This window comes from Bufo bufo, chromosome 1, assembly GCF_905171765.1.
Source record: "Bufo bufo chromosome 1, aBufBuf1.1, whole genome shotgun sequence".
NCBI classification, from domain to species: Eukaryota; Metazoa; Chordata; class Amphibia; order Anura; family Bufonidae; genus Bufo; species Bufo bufo.
In genome coordinates, this window is record NC_053389.1 from 150,817,789 (window position 1) to 150,844,809 (window position 27,021).

General features: G+C 42.8%; 1 long non-coding RNA gene across 1 annotated transcript; it reads right to left on the minus strand.

Moving 5' to 3' along the window:
* Window positions 1-5,932: 5,932 nt before the first annotated feature.
* LOC120986886 lies at window positions 5,933-14,783 on the minus strand. Its single transcript, XR_005775831.1, has 3 exons — window positions 14,659-14,783; window positions 8,600-8,605; window positions 5,933-5,943 (listed from the first exon to the last, which is right to left on the minus strand). It is a non-coding gene; the product is annotated as an uncharacterized LOC120986886 (long non-coding RNA).
* Window positions 14,784-27,021: the final 12,238 nt, after the last annotated feature.

Genomic DNA, 27,021 nt, shown 5'->3' on the forward strand with positions numbered 1-27,021 from the left:
TCCTGCTAAGGTTACTGATATCCGCTTGTGTTCCTGTGTTCTTGACTCGTACTTGTGTTCCTGGACTCTGCTACCTGTTTGATCCCTGCCTGCTTGCCTTGACCCTCCTGTTGCCGACCCTGATTGCCTGACCTGTACCTGTGCCTGTCCTGCCTTCCCTGACCTATTGCCTGTCTGACTTCGCCTCTGCCTCATCCTTCGGCCCTGCACTGTTGCTCCTGGTAAAGACTCAGCCTGCTGACAACACCTGTACCTCTGGTAACTATCTCAGGTACCTCCTGGTCCGCCTGGACCAGCTGCCTTATGTGCCTATCCTCCTCAAGGGGTAGAAACCTGGTGTTTCCCTCTGGAAAATCTATCCCCACCATCAGGGGTACTGTGAAGATCGAGGTATTCACTTAGAAAACTCCCTTAGAGGAGGTAGGACAGGTGGCACAGTGGGTTCACACCCGCTGGTTCGTGACATTGCCCATGTGAACACACTGCATTTTCACACAGCCCCCACTAGGCGAAGCTCAATGCAAAGAGATGTTTACAGTTTCCATGGCAGTTGTATTAACTCCTATTCATGAGCTCCCTCTAGTGGTGGCTGCAGGCAGCCAGCTAGCTTTGCAATAGAAGAGAAGCAGGAGACTTTTGCCCGTTTTCTGATTCACAGTCATTGAGAAATATGGTGTTTAGAATGAGCGCCATATATTTTAAACACTTATTCCACTTTTTCCGACATAAAAGTTAGATTAAGTGGGAGAAGCCAAGGCAACTTTTTTATTACAGTTTTTATTTAATTAAAAGTTCCTCCACTTGATTGACGCACGTACACTGGGAAACTAGGTGTAGAGGGCCGATATTAACGGGGTTTTCCGGGCTTTTACTATTGATGACCTATAGGTCATCAATGTCAGATCAGCGAGGGTTCAACACCCCCGCCGATCAGCTGTATGAGGAGACAGCACGCAGTAGTGCGCACGTGCCGTCTCCCGTCTCTCCCCCTGTCGGCTGCTGCAGTCTGTGGTCTTTGCCATAGACGGCAGCGGTGCTATAGAGACCTATGAGATCTGTGTACGCTCCTGCTGTGGACTCATCTTCATCCTCCTTCATCTACAATGACGTAAAGCGACGTTTTTAATGGAGTTTGAACCCGGCTGCTTCTTGTCTTAATACAGAGACTTGTCAGGCAAATCTTTAGCTGCAGTGTATTTTTGGCACTAGCTGCTCACTGAATTGCCTCAGCTGCAAGATTTTGTCCTAGGCCTTTAACTGCATTTCCCATATCAAAGAGCGCTGTCTTTATCACTAGGTCACTCCATTTGGTAAGTACTCTGACATGTAAGTGGTAATTTCTTAATAGGTTTTGATTCCGCCTGCAGCAATCCACACTAGTTGTTTTAGTGCCTCATTAACATTTGATGTGATGACGAATTCCCTAATTGTTAATAACTGCTGATGCAGAGGTATTTTTTTTAAGCTTGAAACCCACTCATTGCTATAAGTATCATATGTCAATAGCCTAAAAAGGTCTGGCTGTAATAGTAAAGCATATACTATTGTCATTTCCAGACCTTAATATTGAAAAGGTTGCTATATTTCAGTTCGGTGAGTACGACTCCGATTTAAGCACCCTGTCAATTATTAATTTATGCAACCAAATGTATCTTTTGTGAATCATAGCTAATTTGTGCCCATAGCACATACCTCGAAAAGTGGACAAACAGGAGTTTCAGCTCTACCATAGGATGATTTTTCATACATTAGTTCAGCGATCCTAAATTGTGCAAGGTCAGCTAGTTTTCAAAGCGCACAGTTTATTTCTTTGGGATACAAAATTATGAATAATAATAATATTATATACTTCATATGAAAGGATATGATACAGATAAAATGGAGATGCAATCCAGTATCTTCTTGGACTTTATTTTATCTTTAAATAAAGTATGAGATGACAGGAAATAAAAAAATAAAATTTTGGTATCCCGAATTTTTATACTGCGTTCGCATCTACAGCAAGCTGATCCGGCTGCCGGATGCAACGGTTTATGTTTGGCTGGGAAGCGGTCAGATCACCGCCAGACTTCACTACAGTCAATAGAGATTAGAGATGAGCGAAGTATTGCAAAATTTGATTCAACTGCCTCGCCGAATAAAAAAAAAAATTTGCATTGTGATGAATTACTTCCTCATGAAGCTCATTTCTTTGTAAGTAGAGGGTGCAATCACAGGGAGCGGCGATAGCGCAGCTGACGTCATCACACCGGCCAGCGTGGTGATGTCATAATTCACCGTGCAGGGGATTTCGTGCTAGATCTTCAAGCAAGATGGCGGGTGTCGCGAGCAAGCGAAGCAGGCAAGTATGATTTCGTTTTTGGCACTATTTCTGGTTAAATCGGATACATTTATCTTGAAATTGAAATTCGTTCAATGGGGATCTATCGGTGACTACAGAATCCGGCAAAGCTGGATCCAGCAAAATGCCATAACAGCCTTCCAGGTCGGAGATGTGAACACAGGCTAATTTGAAGGACTTACACCTCTTTCACACATCTGTGACAAAGTATTCAGTGTTTCATCCGTGAAAATGTTCATAAAGGAGTATCTGTATTTGCTCTGAGTGTCACTTTCTTGCCCTCGGTGTGTCATCTGTATTCCATGTGCACTGCAAGGTTGAAAGTTAGTTTCCAGAGCATCTCCTACCAATGGTCCATGAAAATCACTGAAAGAACACTGATGCATCACGGACCAAAGTAGTGCATGTGTCTGTAGTTTTCCCACTGACCCATGGTCGGTGAAAAATCATTGTTGTGTAAATAAGCTCATTAATGGGTACGTCAATGGGTACATCTGCTGTCCATGGAGAACCTCAGCCTGGATCTTCACATTAAAGGGGTTGTCTACATTGTACAATTTCTTTTTGTTGGGACTTGGCTTCTTGAAAATAGGCTGATCATATGGTGGTGTGGTGCTGGGGTGACTAGTGATCAGCTTTAATTTGCATGGGTACCTTGCAGCCAATGTTTCAGGGCAGAAAACCCACAAATACTGTAATGCACTAGACCAACAATTGAAGAATAAAATCATGACTTTATTGTATAAATAGATAAAATACACAAAAAAAAACATATAAGAGGTGCTGATACTAAGGTACTACATAGAAACATAGAAACATAGAATGTGTCGGCAGATAAGAACCATTTGGCCCATCTAGTCTGCCCAATATACTGAGTACTATGAATAGCCCTTGGCCCTATCTTATATGAAGGATGGCCTTATGCCTATCCCATGCATGTTTAAACTCCTTCACTGTATTTGCAGCTACCACTTCTGCAGGTAAGCTATTCCATGCATCCACTACTCTCTCAGTAAAGTAATACTTCCTGATATTACTTTTAAACCTTTGCCCCTCTAATTTAAAACTATGTCCTCTTGTAGCAGTTTTTCTTCTTTTAAATATTCTCTCCTCTTCTACCTTGTTGATTCCTTTTATGTATTTAAAAGTTTCTATCATATCCCCTTTGTCTCGTCTTTCTTCCAAGCTATACATGTTAAGGTCCTTTAATCTTTCCTGGTAAGTTTTATCCTGCAATCCATGTACTAGTTTAGTAGCTCTTCTCTGAACTCTCTCTAGAGTATCTATATCCTTCTGGAGATATGGTCTCCAATACTGCGCACAATACTCCAAATTAGGTCTCACTAGTGCTCTGTAGAGCGGCATGAGCACCTCCCTCTTTCTACTGGTAATTCCTCTCCCTATACACCCAAGCATTCTGCTAGCATTTCCTGCTGCTCTATGACATTGTCTGCCTACCTTTAAGTCTTCTGAAATAATGACCCCTAAATCCCTTTCCTCAGATACTGAGGTTAGGACTGTATAACTGATTTTATATTCTGCTCTTGGGTTTTTACGCCCCAGGTGCATTATCTTGCACTTATCAACATTAAATTTCCTAAATCCTTTTCCATTTGGTGTATCCCTCCAGGAACATCAACCCTGTTACAAATCTTTGTGTCATCAGTAAAAAGACACACCTTACCATCGAGGCCTTCTGCAATTTCGCTGATAAAGAAATTAAACAATATGGGTCCCAGAACAGATCCCTGAGGTACCCCACTGGTAACAAGACCTTGGTCTGAATATACTCCATTGACTACAACCCTCTGTTGTCTGTCCCTCAGCCACTGCCTAATCCATTCAACAATATGGGAGTCCAAGCCCAAAGACTGCAATTTATTGATAAGCCTTCTATGTCGGACAGTATCAAAAGCCTTACTAAAGTCTAGATAAGCGATGTCTACTGCACCTCCTCCATCTATTATTTTAGTCACCCAATCAAAAAAATCAATAAGATTAGTTTGACATGATCTCCCTGAAGTAAACCCATGCTGTTTTTCATCTTTCAATCCATGGGATTTTAGATGTTCCACAATCCTCTCCTTAAGTATGGTTTCCATTCATTTCCCCACTATTGATGTCAGGCTTACTGGCCTATAGTTGCCCGATTCCCCCCTACTACCTTTCTTGTGAATGGGCACAACATTTGCTAATTTCCAAATTTCTTCTGGAACGACTCCTGTTACCAGTGATTGGTTAAATAAATCTGTTAATGGTTTTGCTAGTTCACCGCTGAGCTCTTTTAATAGCTTTGGGAGTATCCCATCAGGCTCCTGTGACTTATTTGTATTAGTTTTAGACAGCTGACTTAGAACCTCTTCCTCTGTAAAGACATGCATCAAAAGATTCATTAGTCTTCTTTCCTAACTGAGGTCCTTTTCCTTCATTTTCCTTTGTAAAAACTGAACAGAAGTATTCATTGAGGCAGTCAGCTAGTTCTTTATCTTCTTCCATATACCTTTCTTCTTTTGTTTTTAATTTGGTAATTCCTTGTTTTAGTTTCCTTTTTTCATTCATGTATCTGAAGAATGCCTTATCGCCTTTTTTCCCTGACTGAGCTAATATCTCTTCTGCCTGTGCTTTAGAAGCTCTTATAACTTGTTTGGCCTCTCTCTGCCTAATCTTATAAATTTGCCTGTCATCCTCGTTTTGTTATTTTTTATAATATTATAGCACATGGTACCCTGCCAGCTGGACTAATCCTGGGGTCAGCAACAAATGGGTAACAACATGCAATTGAGATAAGAAAATATTCCAACATAAGTAGAGCACCGGACACCCTGACATACGTTTCACATCCAAAGCTTCTTCTGGGAGGTAAAATGGGGATCATCTGTAGTGCATTTTATATGTCAACCACTAAAGAAATAACATTTACCACAGCAGAAAGTTAATCAATACATATTTTAGTGCCTCATTACACTGTATGCCCAAATGCTAGACACATCACTTCTTGTGTATGCATGTCCTACTACCACCAACATACAGTATCTACTACCACTACTCCCATCTTCTGATCCCCTCTCCCAGGTCACTGCATATTTTCTCCTTTGAATTACAATGAGGTTAATCTGAGTACAGATCCTCAAGTCAATCAGTTTCAGCTCTGGATTTCTACCGAAGGGAGGGGGAGCATGGGTTGGCATGTAGTTATCCATTGATACCAGTTGTGTTGTGCGGTGGAAGAGAAGAAATAAATGGCTTTTATCCGTCTGGTGGGGCTGCTAAATTTCTTAAACAATTGAGTCTTGGAAAGAATAAGGAATTGTAGAAAGTAGTTTTTTCTCCTTGTGTTTTAACCACATTGATCAGTAATGCACATGTTCTACCAGCGACAAGGGACTTATCTTACAATCCACTCCTCTAAGGTTTGCTTCATCATTCTTGTGGTTTTCATCTTCTTACATCTCCATTTTTATAATGGAATAATTACTAACCTTACTGGGAATTAATCATTTGCTCCGTAAAGCGAGTAATAGACAGTATTAAAGCTATTCAGAGGAATTACAAGAAACAGCTGTTATGTTTAAAAATCAAAAGGATTTTTATTTTATTTTACACTCAAAGGAGAAGTCGTACACATTTTAAATTAGTGATAATTGAATATAATAGGTTATGGTATTTCTTGTTCATCTTGCTTCTCTTGATAATGCCAATTATTGCTGTCCATAAGCAGGGCAAATACAAATTGGTGAATCAACTACATTTCAAGCAAAATGGATCATATGGAACACCAATATTGGCCTCTACAGTGCCAAACCGTAGCCCCAGAACTGCATCTCATTCAGCCAACCAGCACCATACTGCTGATGAGAGGCAAGAACTCCCAAATATTTGTCCACAGATTCTCTGGTTTGGCTGACATACGCTGCAACTTTTTTCCCCATGGAGCATTGCCTGAAAATAAGTCTCTATACACCTCCTGGGTGTCTTCAGTGAAGAACAGTACACCCCCCTCGCCATAGGCTGTTACTAAAGACATAACACATGCAAATCAACTACATCCTCAGATGTGATATAACTTATATTTCTAATTGGCACTATGCTAGGTACTGTTTTCCTCTCTTTTTAAAAAAAAATTCTGTCCAGGAAGTTTTAGGCCTCGTTCAAACACATTGCTTTTTATCTGGCAGTTGTTTTTTTTGGTCTTGTTAAAAAAAAACTACATAAGATTCATGCATGTGTTTTTTGGGGGTATTTTGTTTTGATCACATATGGTTGACATTTTTTCTGGCTTTGTTTTTGATTAAACACTCAAAAGAAAAAAAAATGCCTTTTAAAAAATGCAATGGATCTACAAAACACCACTGCAAAAAAAAAAAAATCACATTTGTACTGCATTGTCTTATAGACTTACAGGTAACATCTATTCCAGATGTGATGTTTTTTTTCCATAAAAGGTATCTTAAGAAAGTGAAAAGAAAAATGAAAATTGGGGAAAACACTGCAAAAATTATTTGTGAAACCAGCCTACGAGTTAAGCAACATATTTAAAGGGAAATATTCACATGTTCTCTCAAACATAATTATTCTCAGTATTTTAAGAAGGAGATATGCCTGTAACAACAGTGGTGTTGACTATATAGATATTAGCTTGACCAACAACATAATGCCTGTCCTTTACAGTCCACAAGATGTCTACCATGCATGGAGAAAAGGATTCGGCATGTCTTATTTCAACCTATCTGCCCCTCCCTATTGAAATAAACCTTCACTCTTTTGGTCAATCCAGGCATGTTTGTTAGCTGTCTAATGTATAGGGCCAACTTAAAGGGGTTGTCCACTTCTTTATAATGCAAAATGCGGGCCGCAATGCACGAGCACAGTCCGTGGGGCAGCCACAGCGGATCGCGGACCCATTCACTTGAATGGGTCTCCGATCCGGCCGTTCCGCAAAAAGTTCTATCTTTTTGCGGAACGGAAGTACGGGACGAAACCCCACGGAAGCACTCAGTAGTGCTTCCGTAGGGCTCAGTTCTGTGCTTCCATTCCGTACCATTCCACATCTCCGGATTTGCGGACCCATTCAAGTGAATGAGTCCGCATCCGTGATGCAGAATGCCCACGGAACGGCACCTGTGTATTGCGGATCCGCAAATGCGGTCCGCAATACGGCAACGGGAAGCACGCGTTTATGTGCAGGGGGCCTAAGCATGTGTGGTCACTCTATGTTGAATTCTTGGGACCTGATAATCCATGTTTTATCACATATCCAGTTATTAGACTACCTTTAATTTATAAAATATTTCTTATATGGATGTAAATTAGTATTCACTAATATTTACCTTTTTTTTTTATAGCTTCAGGCTATATGTGTATCATCCAAATATCTGAAACATCATGCATGGTCCGAAGACTATTCCAGCCAAGCCTCCAGAAGGAAGCCACCAGCAACATGCAAGTTGGCAAAACGATACCAGTGAAGGAAAAATACGTTTCACATGACCTCTTCATACTGCAGGATACTGATATTGTGTCAAAATAGCTTCTTATTAAAATCATCTTGGAGACATGGAAGAAGCGGTAATGGTAAAATATTTTTTCCTGATAAATCCATGAATGTGTTTGTTTACCTAATATGAATTAATAATTATTGTTTTAAATAATTTATAAAACCTGCATCCTGTCTTTGGCACTTGTCGCAGATTTCTTGTGGATCTGCTGTGTAGATTCCACTCTACAAATCCGCAGTAAAATATAGTACAATACCCGTATGCATGTTGTGGATTTTTTACATGTGGATTTGCTAATGCAGATTGGACTTTCCACTTTGCAGCATACACATTATCTTGCTGATTGTACACGGATTGGTCATGGATTTCTTCTATTAAGTTTACAGGGGTTGTCCAACTTCTTTTTTAAATACCCCTTCTTCTAGCAGCACCTGTTGAGGGAAGCATACTTATCTGCTTCCCAAAGCTCTGTTTTGGCTTCATGACTCCACTTCCGGCATGGACGATGTCACCCGAGGGGTTAGGTCATGTGATATTTTTATAGAGCTGGTTTTTACGGACGCGGCAATACCTAATATGTATACTTTTTTTTATTTGTTTCACTTTAACACAATAATAGCATTTTTGAAACCAAACAAATGATGTTTTAGTGTCTCCATGTTCTAAGAGCTATAGTTTTTTTATTTTTTGAGAAATTTTCTTATGTAGGGGCTCATTTTTTGCGGGCTGAGGTGACGGTTTTATTGGTACTATTTTGTGGGACATACGCCTTTTTGATCACTTGGTGTTGCACCTTTTGTGATGCAAGGTGACAAAAATTGCTTGTTTTGACACAGTTTTTTTTTCTTTTTTTTTTACGGTGTTCACCCGAGGGGTTAGGTCATGTGATATTTTTATAGAGCTGGTTTTTACGGACGTGGCAATACCTAATATGTATACTTTTTTTTTTTTTTTTATATTTTTAACTTTTTTTTTTCATTCCTTACTTGGGGACTTTTTTTTTTTACATGTGAAACTTTTTTTTATTTTTTTATTTTCAACCTTTTATTTTTTATTTTTTTATTTTACACTTTTCGTCCCCCATAAGGTCATACAAGACCTCTGGGGGACATTTACTTCACTTTTTTTTTTTTTTTCCACTGTTGATTTCTCCTGTAACTGGGGCTGACATAGTAGCCCCAGTTACAGGACAAATACACCCCTAGAGAGGCTGTACAGCAGCAATCCAGCGCTGTACAGCCTCAGAGCAGGGCTGATCGAGGTCTCTGAGAGACCTCACACAGCTCCTGCACACTCCGGTCACGGCGGTCACATGACCGCCGGGCCGGAACAGGAAGCGAACAGCGCTTCCTTCTCTGCAGACACAGCGCTCGGTGAGCGCTGTGTCTGCAGCGATCCGGAAGGCAGGGACACCTGGGCACTGTCCCTGCCTTGTCTTAGGGTTGCCCTGCTGTCACTGACAGCGGGCAACCCGATCAGCAGCTGCACGATTAGCGTGCAGCTGCTATTTCTGAAAAGACGTTTTAAAACGTGCTTTCAGAAATAGACGTCCACCCATAGGACGTTTATATCCTATGGGCGGACGTAAAGCGGTTAAAAAAATATCTGTATGTGCAAACGCCAACTCAATCCAATCACATCATCTGTTAGACTACTTTCACACTGGCGTTTTGGCTTTCCGTTTGTGAGATCCGTTCAGGGCCCTCACAATCGGTCCAAAACGGATCAGTTTTGCCCTAATGCATTCTGAATGGAAAAGGATTCGCTCAGAATGCATCAGTTTGCCTCCGTTCCGTCTCCATTCCGCTCTGGAGGCGGACACCAAAACGTTGCCTGCAGCCATCTGACGAAACTGAGCCAAACGGATCCGTCCTGGCACACAATGTAAGTCAATGGGGACGGATCAGTTTTCTCTGACACAATCTGGCACAATAGAAAACGGATCCGTCCTCCATTGACTTTCAGTGGAGTTCATGACGGATCCGTCTTGGCTATGTTACAGATAATACAAACGGATCCGTTCATGACGGATGCAGATGGTTGTATTATTGTAACGGATCCATTTTTGCAGATCCATGATGGATCCGCCCAAAACGCGAGTGTGAAAGTAACCTAAGACTGGTCTGATCCGTCAGAAATGGATGTGTATAAATTCAGCTAGTCGGGATACTATATCTCCTTATGGAGAGCACCTAAAAGGTGTAAGGAGTCTTATAGACAAGGCAACGCTCCTTTGGAATTCTGCGAAGAGGGTTTGAAAATGAGCTCTTAGCAAGCCCTGCATTGGTCCATGTAATAGGACCCTTATTCTAGATAACATTTCTGACTTTGGTGATTCTAAAATAAAACAAAAAAAAATGTAAATAATAAAAAATGGAGTCATTTAAAACAAAACATGTCTGGTTATTCTTGTTTGCCCCGAATAGAAGATTGGGTAATGGGGTACTTTGAACCCCACAGTAATTGCAGCTCTAGTTTAAATATAGAAATACCGTGCAGGTAGAGGCTTAGGAGAAGCACTTGTGCCTTAGGTACAGTAGATATACATTTTGTTATTTGATGATGAATGTTATTCCATTCGTAGACTTTACCTTTTAGAATCCTGAAAGGAAGCAATGCGCTGAGAGTAACCCTGTGTCCGTACAATGTAAAAAATATTTATCTCATACTTAATTCATAAAATATTTGCAGAATGTCAACTCCTAATTCTCTTTATAACACATTAACATTTTGATACTGATAATTAAGCCCATTTTATACCCGACATAAAAATTAGATGTGGTCTATAGGGTTGGAAATGTCTGATGAAGTCCTTACTTATTATTATTAAAAATACTTGAAATGGCTTAGGACTTGATAGCAGATTCACATTGACCTTTAATTTTTTTTTTATTCTTTACTTCACTATAGGAATTTTCTATAAAAATGGCTGCACTAGTGTAATCCAACTTTTCCTTTTTAAAAATTATATGCCCATCTTACTTTTTTGAAAAGGAAATACACAGAAGAAATAAAATACCATGAGTATGTGTATCTATAGATTGATCTATCTATCTATTTAAAGGGCTTCTGTCACCCCACTAAAGTGATTTTTTTTTTTGGGCTAGTTAAATTAGTTATATTGCGATATATGAAAATATATGTTTGTGTTACTTACTTTGATCCAGCAGTTTATTCAAAAAACAAAGTTTTATCATATGCAAATTCGGTCTCTACCAGCAAGTAGGGCGGCTACTTGCTGGTAGCTGCTGCAGAAATCCGCCCCCTCGTCGTGTTGATTGACAGGGCCAGCCGGGATCTCCTCCTCCGGCTGGCCCTGTCGGCATTTCAAAAATCGCGCGCCTGTGTTGATTCGGCGCAGGCGCTCTGAGATGAGGAGGCTCGTCTCCTCAGAACTCCCTCAGTGCGCCTGCGCCGATGACGTCTTCTATTTCGGTGATGTCATCGGCTCTACCACCCTACTTGCTGGTAGAGACCGAATTTGCATATTCTAAAACTTCGTTTTTAGAATAAACTGCTGGATCAAAGTAAGTAACACAATTATATTTTCATATATCGCAATATAACAAATTTAACTAGCCAAAAAAAAAAAAAATCACTTTAGTGGGGTGACAGAAGCCCTTTAAGTATCTATCTATGTAAGTATCTATCTATTTATTTATTATCTATCTTCTATCTATCTATCTCATATCTATCTATCTAAGAAAAAGCAAATGGTATCTTTTAACCTTTTATACTTTTATACCTTTTAACCCGTTCATTTGGATATGGTGATTAGTTAACCTTTCCTAAGAAGCCATTGTCGCTTGAAAGTTAATCCTCTGATCCAGTAAGTAAAGGACAAGGAATAGTTTACTTACTGGATCAAGGGATTGTCTTTTTTTTTTAACAATGAGACCTTGAGGAGGGGTTTGTACTGTGATGGGATTTCTATTCATAAGATAAGATTTTACAATTCATTTACATGAGTGCTGGAGTGCTTTTAAATGTCCATTTACACTGGACGATATACAAGCAGATTGTCAGAAGTAAGAGTTTCTTCCTGTCAATCTACTGATCACCTAGGAGAGGAGACTGGTGCATTTACATGCAGTGATCTCCTGCAGCTCCTCCACAGTATGGGGAGGGTGATCCCTAATGCCATCGCTCTTTCCCGGCAGCAGATCATGTTTACTCAGCTCGATCTGCCACTGAAACGATCATCTTTTGTGCTGCACAAATGATCCAATTACCCAATGGACGAGTGTTTCACTCGTTCATCGAGTAATCAGCGGTACATTTACACCGCCAGATCATCGCTAACAAGAGTTACTATGAACGCTTGTTAGCAATTATCTCTTCAATTCTCGGCCCCTGTAAAGGGCCCTTAAGATGGCCATGAACATTAGATGAATGTTAGGCCTGTTTCACACTACTGGCATTGGTTCAGGCAGGCTGTTTCGGCAGAGAACAGCCTGCCGTAGCTATCTGCTGGATGTTAATGGGTTGCCAGCCGGCCCCATTGACTATAATGGGGTCCAGAGGTGATCCAGCCATTACCTGGCAAATATGCCGGGAATTGGCTGGACAAATGGGGACAGCGGGCACTGCCAGATCCAGATAGATCCAGTAGGCTGTTCTCTGCCAAAACAGCCTGCCTGAACCAATGCCAGTAGTGTGAAACAGGCCTAACATTCATCTATGTGCATGGCCATCTTAAGGGCCCTTAACAGGGGCCGAGAATTGAAGAGATAATTGCTAACGAGCGTTCATAGTAACTCTTGTTAGCAGGGGCGTAGCTATAGGGGCTGCAGAGGTAGCAGTCGCTACCGGGCCCAGGAGCCTGAGGGGCCCAAAGACCCTTGTGCCACATAGCAAAACACCAGTTCTACAGAAAGTACATGCTGGTCAAGTTACACCTCTGGCTGGAGGGAAGGAGTTAGGTCAAGAATTTATCTTTTGTAATTACAATTTTTGCCTCAGGCAGTACGAGAGCTATGTGCTTCCCTGCCCCTGGCCACAAAGCACTGAGGGAAGGGGGCCCAAGATGAACTTTTGCACCAGGGCCCATGAGCCTTTAGCTATGCCCCTGCTTGTTAGCGATGATCTGGCGGTGTAAATGTACCGCTGATTACTTGATAAACGAGTGTGAAATAGGCCTTAGCTGAGCCCACTGATTTGGTAGGACTGACAGACCATCTGATGTACATGGCTTTGTCCCAACTGTCCCCTGACAGAAAATGTTGGTGGAAAGAAGGATCCCTCATGTTGGATTTCAAAGGACCCAATCCTTTGTTCTTAATGGAGATAAGTGACTGTCAAAGGGTTCTAACAGCCGCGTATTCTCTCCTCCCTATTGTGAACACATTCACGCTCGGCCATGTGTGCATGTGTATGGGGGGAATTTGGAACGAATAGCTGTCAATTGACTGCTACCTAGAATGAATGGTTACCTTAAAGGGATTATTTCATGATTGATGTAAAAAATGAAAATCAGACATCATGTACATGACAATACCTTTCTAACAAAGCTAGAACCAGCCCTGTACGACACTGGCTGGGACTTTAAAGACAGTGCACACTCATGAGCATGGCGGGCACCATAGCCGCCGGATGCCTGCTGTTTGATAGATCCACAGTTAATGTCCATTTAACCCTTCAGATGCAGTGGCATCTGACCACGGCATCTGGATGCGCTAAAACCTGGAAACGCCGGAGCCGGATGCATTGTGCTGCAGCTTCAGTCCTCCTGAATGAACTGAACCTGCTGCACATTAGTTCCTATTGAGCCCCTGCAAGAGCTCCATATGAATACAGTGTATACTAATGCATTGGAGTGTATGAGAGAAGCAATCTAATGATTGCTTGTTATAATTCCTTATGGGAACTATAAATAAGTGTAAAAAAAAAAAGTAAAAAAAAAGAAATACTAATTCAAATTTAATAATAAAAAATACACATCATGGGCATCCTTGCGTGCGAAAACACCCGTACTATAAAAATATTATTCCCATACGATTTTAAAAAACGGAAAAAAGTCAAACTGGCTGATTCACAGTTTTTTGGTCGCTTCGCCTCCCACAAAAAATTAAATAAAAAGTAATTAAAAAGTCATACACCAAAATAGTGTCAATGAAAAGTACAGATCGCCCCGCAAAAATTTAGCCCTCACACAGCTCCATACAAATAACTACAGCTCCCATTCCATGCTGCTCAGCACTTCCTGTCCTGGCTTCACACACTGGACACTCTACAAAGAGCATTTTGAGCCAGACAGGAAGTGCAGAGGAGCGGGGACTAGAGCACCATCCGTACTACAGCAGTGGGGGAACAGTGAAGGTGAGTAAAGCTTCTTTGTTAGTTTTAACATATTCTGGTTGCTTTCTTCATTTTTTTTTTTCATTCTCTCTAGAAAACCCCTTAAAGGTTTTGCTGCTGCATAAATGTGGTCAAAACTGTAAGTGTATTTACCTTAACTTCATTCTCATGTCCCTATTACAGCTAACATTTTGTATGGAGCCATAATAGGGCTACTGTAGAGGCGCACATGGTCTCTACCGTACCTCCATAATTTTATGTACAGGTTGTTTTCTATCGCCTTCCGTACACATCAGACCAAAAAAAATGTGGTGTGTGCCATCAGATATTATAAGTACTATGACAGTAGTGCTTTTAGGGGAGAACATCTCTGTACCTATGGCACACGAAGGAGCCTGTACAGTTGCACATGAAGAGCTGTAAACCTCCACACATTGCTATCCATGCCTCTGCTGTGTGTATGCCACCTTAGGGCCCATGTACACGACCGTATGTATTTTGTGGTCCGCAAAAAAAAAGATCCACAAAAAATACGAACGACGTCCGTGTGAAATCCGTATTTTGGGGAACGGAACAGCTTGACCCTAATACAACAGTACTATCCTTGTCCGTAATGCGGACAATAATAGGACATGTTCTATTTTTCCATTTATTTGCGGACCCATTGACATGGAAAGTAAATACGTTTGTGTGCATGAGCCCTTAGACTGTATTCACATGCGACAGATTTTTCAGCTGCAGCTCTGATCTTTTGATCTATTGACCCTACCTTTTGCATGATGCAACATTTTTCCACAATCCACAATGTGTGAATGTGCTTTTGTAAAACCACGATCACATGTAGTAATTATGCTGTACTTCGTTATGCCTATTTCTACAGAATATGCACCCAAAATCCTCGACAAATATGCCAAGTGTGAACTTGACCTAATAATACCAAGATGCAATCTCCACCTTCTTGAATGATGCAATTTTGGGCAATCACATATTAGCAAAAGGATTAAACGGAATATGAAAGGGACTAGGTGTATCTATCTGTCGGTGCTGAAAGTTTCGTGTGTCCCCTTATTAAAAGTTCATTGATTCATCCAATGTACACACCTATTCCACGTATGTTATTTTGTAGTGTCGCTTCCCTTATCATTTTCATCTCATCAGGTAGAAAAGCGTGAAGTAATTGACTTGTTCAGCAAGCGGACACGTTGGGTTGTCTGCCAGCCGCTCAAAATGAATTAAGGCAAATCTGTGACTGCATTTTTTTTCCTATCCTCTTTGATTAGTAGAAATTTTTCAAATTTGTTCCCTGTTTACTGGCAAATTTATTCATCTCTAGAAAAGAGTTTTGCGCTTTAGAAAACATTGCCTCTTTCAGTGAAGGTTAAAAATAATACCTGTAAGATTATAATGAGCTTATACATATTTGATGAAGCTCATTGCACATATGCATGAAGTTATTGGCGACATGTTCACCGTGTAATTATCCCTACTATGTTAATGAGCCTATTTAAGAACATCATGGGAATATTTACCTTCCCAGTCAAAACTCGGACTTCAACTGTTCATCACAATCTTGTATTACAAGAAAAGATCATGATTTGTTTCTGTCAGGATGAAATTTCACTGAGTCTAAGGGCTGATGAAGGAATCCTTTGTCTCCTCAATTAAACCGCACGTTGTGAGGCAAAGACTATGGCTGTTAGGCCTCATGTAGACCCTGATAACGCCTAAATCCAGGCTTTCATGTCTCTGTATCCCCTGTCCAATCTTCAATCCAATCGTGTGTTTATTGACACCGAATAAAAGCTTTTGTTCGGTGTCAATAAACACACGATTGGATTAAAGATTAGAGTGCTACGGTTTTTTTCTTATCTTTTTTGGCTATTGAGGGGTCCCTAGGGCCGGGGCCTGACACCGCAAGCACCGCCGACTAATATACGTCAGTAAGTGGTGCTGTCCTATTTCTATGTTTTTTTTTCTGTATCCCCTGTCCAACACATTTGTACTGGCAATCCAGAATAAAAGCCGAATTCTACCATTTTGTAACCCCGTTCATACAAATATATATATATATATATATATATATATATATATAGTTACTGTATATGTGCGGTTACATCCAGGCCAGACAAGGACCAAAAAACAGCCCTGGCACACAAAGCCCACCAACCCACATACATTATCCGTGCTTCTGCAAGTACTGTGTATGTTGTAAACCAGAAAAAATGAAAGTAATGACATGCTCAGCGAGGGGCATGCCTTTTCCCCCATGAAATTCTGCTGTGGATCCTATACATACACATGGGTAAATCCATGACATGTGGACCTTATTGTGTGAAGGTTTGTGGGGTGGGTGGGGGGTTGCTACTAGGTGACTGACACTTTTGGACTCTGTTTTCTTGATGCATTATTATGGATACTAATATGTACTTGATGCTGCTGGTTTTACATTATTATTGTGTAGGCCCAGCTATGTCTGACATTTTGTAATTGACATTTTTACATGGCTATGGATGGTATTCGTTTGTGGCATGAGCTTTATTATAGACACTGCTAAATGACTGGCACTTTTTACGGGGTGGTTTCTACTTTGTACCAAGTTGCTGCCACCACTTGTTAGTGTCATGATTTTATACAAAAGTGGCCATTTTGTAGTGCCAGCCACAGATTAGCAACCACTCATTAAAAAGTGCCAGCCGTTTACCAGTGTCTATGATATAGTTCATGCTGTACGGTATTATTCTGCCAGTTCCGGCCCCTGCTTTCCTCATCACCTCCTCAGTGCCATTAGGTATTCCCTTCCTCCTTACTGTTCCTTTCCTTCTGTCCTTCTGCAGCACGCCAGTCCTGCAGGGTATAGCGAAGCGAGGTCACGGTTATGGGCAATCGAGGGTTGCTCACTGTATTGGAGAACCCTGGGCAGGCATGCGGCAGTGAATGAGAGGTAGACACAGTTCCTCTGGGGCACACTCTGTATATAGGGACCAGGCCTGATGGTGGATGAGGTGCCCTGGATGTTACAGGTATTTTGAGTGCCTGGGGCAAGGTCCCTGTTGGATTCGTGATGCCAGTGCCTGTAACGGTGGCACACCGATTTATAGTTGGAATAATTGAGGTACACAGGTGGTATAGTGAACCAAACGTTGCTTTACTTAGCAGTCCAACTTTGTACATACAGATGGTAATACAGTCCTTTAGATCACAGTGTTTCACAAGCAGGCTTTATTCCACAAGATGGCAGGTATTGATTATGCAAGATACTCAGAGGGTAAATCCACAATGCACTCAGAATCAGGTTGTACCTTTCCTCAGAAATAGCGTACACTGTCCTTTCTAGAACTCCTGTCTGGTTTCAATCCCAAGGCCCGGATGCCTAAATGGTGGCTTAAATCCTTGGTATATATATATCTTCCTCTCGTATTAAATCCTTGCTTTGCTTCCTATATAGCATCTGCCCATCAGTGTTACTTATCTTTGCTTGTAATATCCTGACTGGTCTTGATAATGACTGTGGGTTTCTCCCAGGAGGTTCTGTCCTGCAACTGGGGTGTCTCTACTGAGCTAATCCTAGCCTCAGGAGCTTCAGGTGGACGAAGTAACTCCTCTAGTCCCCTGGAATGAACTAACTTCCCCTGTCTGGGCCTACCTATATATGACCAGGGCTCTCTGGCTCCCTCTAACGCCCGGGAGGCTAAACTGCACCCTGACAGGCCTGACACCCAGCTAACACAGGGAAATGCATACACATAACATTAAAGGTAATAAAGACACATTAACCCCTTTTGTGCAGTGCCCACCTTTATCTAGTGGGATACTACACTTCTCTCCCGTTTTATCTAACTGCACCTTCTCTCCTCCTCACTGCCCTGTTGTCTTCTCTCTGAACTTCTCTCATTCTATGCCCCTTCCTTCCAGTTCCACAATCTTCTCCACAATCTTCTCCTTCCCTCCTTCTGCTCCTGAAGGTTCCTATTGAGCAGCCACTTCCCCCTCTGGTTTGGGGAGGGTCCACACACCGACAAAGGGACAGGATCAGCATGGATTTCTTCAGTCAGTATTTTTTCAGTCAGTAGCAAGGCTGCTCTTATGGCTGTGTGGGTAAGTGCTTTGCCTCTGATACAGAAGGTCGTGGGTTCAAATCCCAGCAGAAACTTTTCTGAAATACAGGCTAAATTAGAATACACAAGCACTGACTCCATATATGGACACAGGAAGAGGCTGCATTGCATCGCTGACATGGAGGTAAGTATAAGTGTTTTTTGTTTTTTTTTATATCCGACTGTTACTGCCATGGGGGGAGCGGGAGGCACTTGATACTTGCACATGGGAGGGGGGTTGGCACCTGATACTGGCACATGGGGGGGAGATGGCATGGCACTATGATACAGGGACATGGGGGGGTAGGGGGGAGAGAGGCACTTGATACTTTTGGGGGGGAGGAGAGAGGCACTGGCACTGGGAGGAGAGAGGCACTGGCACTTTTGGGGGGGAGATGGCATGGCACTATGATACTGGGACATGGGGGGGAGAGAGGCACTTGATACTGGCACTTTGAGATGGCATGGCACTATGATACTGGGACATGGGGGGGAGGGGGGAGAGAGGCACTTGATACTTTGGGGGGGAGGAGAGAGGCACTGGCACTGGGAGGAGAGAGGCACTGGCACTTTTGTGGGGGGGGAAATGGCATGGCACTATGATACTGGGACATGGGGGGAGAGAGGCATTTGATACTGGCACTTTTGTGGGGGGGGGGGAGATGGCATGTCACTATGATACTGGGACATGGGGGGGAGAGGCACTTGATACTGGCACTTTTGGGGGGGGAGATGGCATGGCACTATGATACTGGGACATGTGGGGGGGGAGGAGAGAGGCACTTGATACTGGCACTTTTGGGGGGTAAATGGCACTATGATACGGGGACATGTGGGGGGAGGAGAGAGGCACTTGATACTGGCACATGATGGGGGGGCATCTATGGGGACACTTACTGGCACATTATTGGGGGGCATTATGGGGGACACTAGGCCGGCAGCCTATCAGAGGCCGGACACTGAGGGCATCTACTGGGGCACTATATATGGGGCATTTTATACTGGTACATTATGGGGGGCACTAGCAGGAAGGGGGGAGAGGAGCACTATGGGGGAATTTACTGGGGGCACTATATAGGGGTATTTTTATACTGGGACATTATGGGGGCACTATGGGGACATTAGCTCAACTGGGGGCATTACAAGGGGTATTTTTTGCACTGTCACATTAAAAGGAGAATTATTTCTACTAGGGGGGGCATTATGGTGGGCTTTATTACTCCCCCATGGTATGACCCCATAGTAGTAGCACCAGCCTCTCCCTGCTCTGCTATCCCTCTGCCCCTTCTCCAAATCCTTATTATGAAATCTTTCTCATTAGGATAAAACACAACATCAGCTCCGCCGAGCCCCCGGCCAAAGTGTGGAAGTGGTGTCCGAGATCCCCAAGGGCCAAGCCAAGTAACTAAGTTTTTATGTGAAATATGTTTGTTATACACATATAGCATACACTGTGCCACACAATGTACAGTATACCGCTACACTGTGTAGTCTGTTCTATAAGCACCATTGTTTTGTGGTGGCGGACAGAAAATAATCTGGAAGTGCCCCTCTCGAGACTAGGCTCTGACTGCTAGGGGGGGTCTGCTGAGCTAACGGATGTCCCCTATGGCAGTAGCAACACCATAGCGCCCATATATGGCAAAAAAAAATTGCTTTGGGGAGGGGGGGGGGGGAAGGGGTGACACCATTTTCTACCGCAGCGGGTGACACCAGCCCTAGCAACGCCACTGTCATAGAGTGGTAAATTGCCTATAGTGAACACATGTGCACTGCTGACTAATATTGCCCCCGTCTTTTGCTCTGTATCTAGACAATTTCTACCAAATTTAGACCAGATTTACTTCTGGTCCTGGCAGGGGCCTCCATAGCAGATATTGGCAAAAATACAGGACAAAAACTGCAAACTGTGCGCAGCTGTCAGTCATGTTCAATTAAAAATCTTGAATATGAGCTCTGATTGGTTGCTTTTGACCATAAAGCCAGTCTTACAATAGACAGTTTTGATTAATAAAGCCAAATACGTTTAGCAGAGTTGTCCTGGTGTGCTCTCCTGCTCAATCCAACTCAAGTTGCTAAGTGAACTGTCCAACGCCCAGCGAGTATGGTCCATGTTTCCTATTAAAGGGGTTGGTACAGCTCACACATTGGTGGCATATCGCTAGGATATGCCACCAATGTCAGATAGGTGCAGGGACCAGCACCTATTTCCAGAATGGGACCCCCAGATCGAAGGAGAGTGCCATGTGCGTCGCAGCATGCTCTCTATTTACTTCTATGGGAGTTCCGAAAAGAGCAGAGCAAATGCGCTCAGCTATTTTCTTCACTCTCATAGAAGTCAATGGAGGATGGCAGCACTTGCGCGGTGTGCCCTAGTTCACTTTGGGAACCCGTTCTAGAGATAGGTTCGGTTCCCTGGGGAGAAGCCTACACTTACCTGACATTGCTGGCATATGCTGCCACCAATGTGTGAGATGGGCCAAACCCTTTAATTAGAAAAGGACCTGTTGACTGTACTCTCTGGACATCAGACTGTTGATGGAGCTACCATCCCACGCTACGTGCAGTAGTGTTTTGAAGTCAGATTGGGCAGGAGAATATGCCTTGACAACCCCTTTAATAGCTTTGCTTATGATTTTAGATGTGTGAAGAGAGAACACCCTGGGATCTGAAATGTGACTTGTAAATGATCTGTGTAATATCCTGGCTGCACCATAAAGCGGACTCACTCCTGGGTAACCTTCTCCCCCAACCCATGAAAGTTTCTCTTAATTTCAACTTCCATGCCATCATAGAGATCCTGTATCTAATGAGCAGGCACTTTTCAGTCATGAACGTAATGCATCTTATACCCGTTCTGTAATTAACACTAATACCATGTTTTACTTAGTTCTTTTGCATGAGCAAATCATTGTCCCACAGCATTAGATAAATGGTGCTTCTCCTAATTAGGACAATTATCCTAATAGTGCACATCTCGGAAATTAGGAAAGTATTAAGGTACAATGTGTATTTTTACATCGATAACATTTTATGCTGGGTCCTGCAATATCATCTCTTAAATAAAGACACCCGTGTGCCATTAAGTCAGACAACTGCTTTACTTTCCTCATGGTAATTTGTCCGTCTCCCTCTGTCCCCGGTTTCTTTGCTCTTATGGCTTCTGTAAATGTCGTCGATTGGTTTCCATCCCTCTCTTTTTGAGCTTTTACATTTTAGAATAAAAATGACTGCTGATGTTTAGGCCGATGTAATACATTATGTATTATTTCGTTCTAAGCACTGCCTTTCACATCCTGACAGTAACAATAAAACTGTGAGGATGGGATTCCTAATACAGACTGACTAATGTTGCCACCGCTAGACTTCTTTTTTTTGCGCTCTAAGCACTTTTCACAAGGCTTCTTTTATATTCCTAATAAAATTATAGCAAAATACATCGATTTACTGGAAAAGGTTTTTTTCTTTTCCCCTCCCTCTCCCTTCTTGCCCATAGCATTTTTAAAAACGCTGATGAATATTATAAATCAAACAGGTTTTAAATGCTATTTGACTTCTAACCTAGACTTGGCTAGGTCTCCCGTGCGCAGTTCACCCTGGCTCGTGCTGTTGGTATTTTTTAATAGACAGACTCTATAATGAAATGGATAGTCACAAAAGAATAAAGAAAATAAAAGAAAGGACGTCGGGGTTAGCGGTTTAGCAATTTTCTAGAATTTGTTGTACTTCGTCAAACATTTTTGCAATATTAAAGGGGTAAACCCACGAAAACTATTTATTGCCTATCCACAGCATAGGTGATAACATCGCAGGGACCCCCACAATCAAGACAAAAAGGGGTCCCTGAGTCCCCTCTCCAAATGGAGCAGCAGGGCACCTAAATGTTCACTGCTCCATGCACCTCTATAGGGCTGGGGGAGCGATGTCCACACCTCAGTTGTGATGTGCCATTCTTGCACCTGTGACCACTGAGTCCAGTGATTGGCTGCAGCAGTCTCATCACTGTGTGACGACCGAGCCACAAGGGTGTAGTGAGTGAGCGCTGGTGGTGGTGTTGCCGAGTGGGTGCAGTAGTTGAACTCACTTTTCTGTTGCTCCTTGGGCCGGCATACAGTGGAAGGGAAGACAGCACTAAATCCTCCGGGGCACTCTCTGTTGCGGAGAACACCAGCCGGATGGAAGTTGAGGTGCCCTTGATGGTAGTGGGTATGCTTAGGGTGCTTTGGTGGCTGGGCCCCTGTGATCGTGATGCCAGCACCATAAGGTGCAATTAGGAGATGGAGTAGAATGATGGGAGAGGCAGTAGTTGAACCAAACAGGAACTTCACTTGTAAATTGTAGTTTTGCAATAAGTATCATTCAATAGCAGTACTTTGTCTTACATGAAGTTGGTAAAGATGATAAAGCTGCAAATCCCAATTAGCAGGCTCTGTGAGGTGATGTATGCAGGTACCAGGTTAACTTATGCAGGAGTGATGATGATACTTTACTTGGTTCCTGATTTTTCTCTAGCTATTCAGTCTTGCAATAAGGCCTCTTTCACACTTGCGTTGTTGGGATCCGGCATGCACTTCCGTTGCCGGAGGTGCCTGCCGGATCCGGAAAAACGCAAGTGTACTGAAAGCATTTGAAGACGGAACCGTCTTCCAAATGCTTTCAGTGTTACTATGGCACCCAGGACGCTATTAAGGTCCTGGTTGCCATAGTAGTAGTGGGGAGCGGGGGAGCGGTATACTTACAGTCCGTGCGGCTCCCGGGGCGCTCCAGAATGACGTCAGAGCGCCCCATGCGCATGGATGACGTGATCCATGCGATCACGTGATCCATGCGCTTGGGGCGCCCTGACGTCACTCTGGAGCGCCCGGGGAGCCGCACGGACGGTAAGTACACTGCTCCCCCGCTCCCCACTACACTTACCATGGCTGTCAGGACTTTAGCGTCCCGGCAGCCATGGTAACCACTCTGAAAAAGCTAAATGTCGGCTCCGGCAATGCGCCGAAACGACGTTTAGCTTAAGGCCGGATCCGGATCAATGCCTTCCAATGGGCATTAATTCCGGATCCGGCCTTGCGGCAAGTGTTCCGGATTTTTGGCCGGAGCAAAAAGCGCAGCATGCTGCGGTATTTTCTCCGGCCAACAAACGTTCCGTACCGGAACTGAAGACATCCTGATGCATCCTGAACGGATTACTCTCCATTCAGAATGCATTAGGATAATCCTGATCAGGATTCTTCCGGCATAGAGCCCCGACGACGGAACTCTATGCCGGAAGACAAGAACGCAGGTGTGAAAGAGCCCTAATATGGATCCTCTGGTACTAATAGTATACAACCCAAGGGTGGTCTCTCTCATGGCAGGCAAACTCTCTGCTCCATTCTTTGAAAAGGTTATCTGAACTATAGTACAAGTAGTGCCTGGCCTTGACTTTACAATGTAGGATTACTAAATCCTGCTTCTGGATTCCAAAAGTTCAAGTAGCTTACCTCCTGGGCAAGGCCCAGGAGAACAGAGACAATTCTGTTTCCTCTCCTCTCCTAACTCCTCACTCCTAATCTAATCCCTCTAACTTCCTGTGGCTGACTATATAAATGGTGTTATAGTGACCTCTAGTGTTGGTAGTGTGTAATGCATTTCACCAGCCTGTAATAGGAATTTAGTAGCATTGACCAAGAAAAAGACAATGATTAGTGCAAGATGACCTGAAAGGGCCTATAGCAATTTGGAGTGGCCCATACACATATAAATGGGACACTACAACTGCTGCAAACAGGTCCCCATTACTTCCTGTCCAGCGGGGACCTTTGAGAGCTGTGGCCCTGGAAAGGAGGGTGTTTGCAAAAGGTGAGCGAGGATTTTTATATTTTATTTTTCTAACATATTCCTGCCTACCATTCATCTTTTACTTGGAAACCCCTCTAAAGGGAATCTGTCACCTCCTGCAAGCCCCATCAGGTACAGTAATTTATGCACAGCTCACCTGCTCCAGATTTTAGATCATGTAGATACCAGCTGTGCACCTGCAAACCATCCCTGTCATGAACTGATAGGACTTCTGATCGTGTGCACAAAATGGACAGGGCTCCAGGAGCAGTCCTCTCAATGCATTCCGTGGCTAGTTTGTGGATACACAGAAAAGGAACGGGGGTGAGTATATGCATTAAAATTAATGTTCCAAAGTCAGTGGCAGATGATCTATACATGTATTACCATATTTCATAGGGTTTACAGGAAATGACAGATTTTGTTTAATCCTCCATCAAAACAGCTTTCTGCAATTTTGGGTATCAGTCACATGAGGTGCCCCCAAAGTGCTTGTTTGGTGGGTTTAATAGCTTATCCCCCCCCCCCAACTCTTTATTGGGGGGCATGTAAAAAGTGTACGCATTGTGTTTGAAATCAGAGAATCCCTCGATTGGTAACGTATCTATGGATGGTTTGTTACAAAGGTTTGGATTTTTTCAGGCAGACTCTCAAGCTTGTTAAAATTCTGAAAAGTCATGGAAAAGCACAATACAATTTTTTTTTAAAAGAGGCATTGCCTGGTGTAGCCAGATTTGATAAGCGGCAACCTATCCTTCCTTCTTAAAATCGCACGTAAAGGGAGTCTGTCAGCACTTTTTACCATGCGACCATGCTAAACTGCTGAAAGCACTAGGTAGGGGACTGGGGAGAGCAGTACATACATACTTTTTGTGGAGCTTTTCTCATCAGGAGTAGTGAGAATATGAACATTTATTCTGCCAGGTTCAGGTTGAGGCAGTGATTTACTGTGAGGTGCTTTCTGCTCCATGCATTGAGCTGCTTCGTAAACCTTCCCTTGTTCTCTGAGTGACAGATGTAGTGTCCAACCAAGAGACCACTACAGCTGTCAATCAGAGCAGAGGGGAGGAGCTCTGAAGCAGCTCAATGCAGAGAGCACTTCATAGTGAAGCTCCACCTCTTGAGTTCATGCAGGGGCAGAACTTGTCCCCATAAAACCTCATATTCACACTACTCCTGATAATGAAAGCTACACAAAGTTATGTTTGTGCGACTCTCCCTAATCTTGTGCAGTCAGCTCTTTAGTATGGTCAAAACTGCTGACAGATTCCCTTTTAAATCTTTTTTTATTTTTTATCATGACAATCCCTTTCCATATTCTTATGAGGACATATGGACATTATACAGGGAGTGCAGAATTATTAGGCAAGTTGTATTTTTGAGGATTAATTTTATTATTGAACAACAACCATGTTCTCAATGAACCTAAAAAACTCATTAATATCAAAGCTGAATATTTTTGGAAGTAGTTTTTAGTTTGTTTTTAGTTTTAGCTATTTTAGGGGGATATCTGTGTGTGCAGGTGACTATTACTGTGCATAATTATTAGGCAACTTAACAAAAAACAAATATATACCCATTTCAATTATTTATTTTTACCAGTGAAACCAATATAACATCTCAACATTCACAAATATACATTTCTGACATTCAAAAACAAAACAAAAACAAATCAGTGACCAATATAGCCACCTTTCTTTGCAAGGACACTCAAAAGCCTGCCATCCATGGATTCTGTCAGTGTTTTGATCTGTTCACCATCAACATTGCGTGCAGCAGCAACCACAGCCTCCCAGACACTGTTCAGAGAGGTGTACTGTTTTCCCTCCTTGTAAATCTCACATTTGATGATGGACCACAGGTTCTCAATGGGGTTCAGATCAGGTGAACAAGGAGGCCATGTCATTAGATTTTCTTCTTTTATACCCTTTCTTGCCAGCCACGCTGTGGAGTACTTGGACGCGTGTGATGGAGCATTGTCCTGCATGAAAATCATGTTTTTCTTGAAGGATGCAGACTTCTTCCTGTACCACTGCTTGAAGAAGGTGTCTTCCAGAAACTGGCAGTAGGACTGGGAGTTGAGCTTGACTCCATCCTCAACCCGAAAAGGCCCCACAAGCTCATCTTTGATGATACCAGCCCAAACCAGTACTCCACCTCCACCTTGCTGGCGTCTGAGTCGGACTGGAGCTCTCTGCCCTTTACCAATCCAGCCACGGGCCCATCCATCTGGCCGATCGAGACTCACTCTCATTTCATCAGTCCATAAAACCTTAGAAAAATCAGTCTTGAGATATTTCTTGGCCCAGTCTTGACGTTTCAGCTTGTGTGTCTTGTTCAGTGGTGGTCGTCTTTCAGCCTTTCTTACCTTGGCCATGTCTCTGAGTATTGCACACCTTGTGCTTTTGGGCACTCCAGTGATGTTGCAGCTCTGAAATATGGCCAAACTGGTGGCAAGTGGCATCTTGGCAGCTGCACGCTTGACTTTTCTCAGTTCATGGGCAGTTATTTTGCGCCTCGGTTTTTCCACACGCTTCTTGCGACCCTGTTGACTATTTTGAATGAAACGCTTGATTGTTCGATGATCACGCTTCAGAAGCTTTGCAATTTTAAGAGTGCTGCATCCCTCTGCAAGATATCTCACTATTTTTGACTTTTCTGAGCCTGTCAAGTCCTTCTTTTGACCCATTTTGCCAAAGGAAAGGAAGTTGCCTAATAATTATGCACACCTAATATAGGGTGTTGATGTCATTAGACCACACCCCTTCTCATTACAGAGATGCACATCACCTAATATGCTTAATTGGTAGTAGGCTTTCGAGCCTATACAGCTTGGAGTAAGACAACATGCATAAAGAGGATGATGTGGTCAAAATACTCATTTGCCTAATAATTCTGCACGCAGTGTAGAGGTGAAAATTTATGTCAATGATTCTAGAGGATTTAAAACATGAGTATGTATTGCATGGCCTCT